Genomic DNA, 776 nt, shown 5'->3' on the forward strand with positions numbered 1-776 from the left:
GCCCAGCTCCAGTGAGAAAAACCCGAGCTGCGCTCCGATTGGCCCGCCGCGAGCACGTGCCCGAGGACGGCCAATCACGCGGCCCGAGGGAGGCACCGGTGCGGCCCCGCGTGCGGAGGAAGCCCTGCGCCGCCGGCCCGCGCGCCTTCTTCCGAGGGTGCAGCCCCAGAAGGGTGCTGAGCGGGTCGGGACGGGCGCGGGGCCGCGTCGGGAGGAGGAGGGACGGGGCGGCCAGACGGCACGCCGGGGAGCACTGCGTCACCGCCGCAATTAGCGTTTACGAGGCCCTTTCGCGTTCATCCTCTGCGACTCCACCGCAGCCCGGCGGGTGGGGACAGTCCAGATGAGGCACCCAGACCCGGGAGAGGCCAGGAGGCTTGCCTGCGACCAGGCCCCTGTTAGACGACGGAGATAGGGACAGAGGCTCCCAGCGCGGCTCCGGACCCCAGGCGTCCGCAGAGGGTCGGCCTCGCCCTGAGGCCGCTGTGCGGCCACCACTCGGTTAATATTTCGCCCCAAGTCCTCTCACGCTTTTTATTGCCTTAATATTTTCAAGCAAACTTCAAAGCACTGCAGTAAATGGAAAATCAGTGTCTCTTGATAAGTAGAATGGAACTAAAGGTAAACACAGTAAAGGCAAAGCAATGTTATTAACCTCTAGCTCGACATTTACCTGCCCAAGGCTCTGTGCTCCAGGCCTTGAGCTGTCTGTGAAACGAGAAGATTGGCAGGTGTTAGTGCGAAGTTAGACAGGCTGACACCCAACGGAGACTCTC

This window comes from Sciurus carolinensis, chromosome 16, assembly GCF_902686445.1.
Source record: "Sciurus carolinensis chromosome 16, mSciCar1.2, whole genome shotgun sequence".
Lineage (NCBI taxonomy): Eukaryota > Metazoa > Chordata > Mammalia > Rodentia > Sciuridae > Sciurus > Sciurus carolinensis.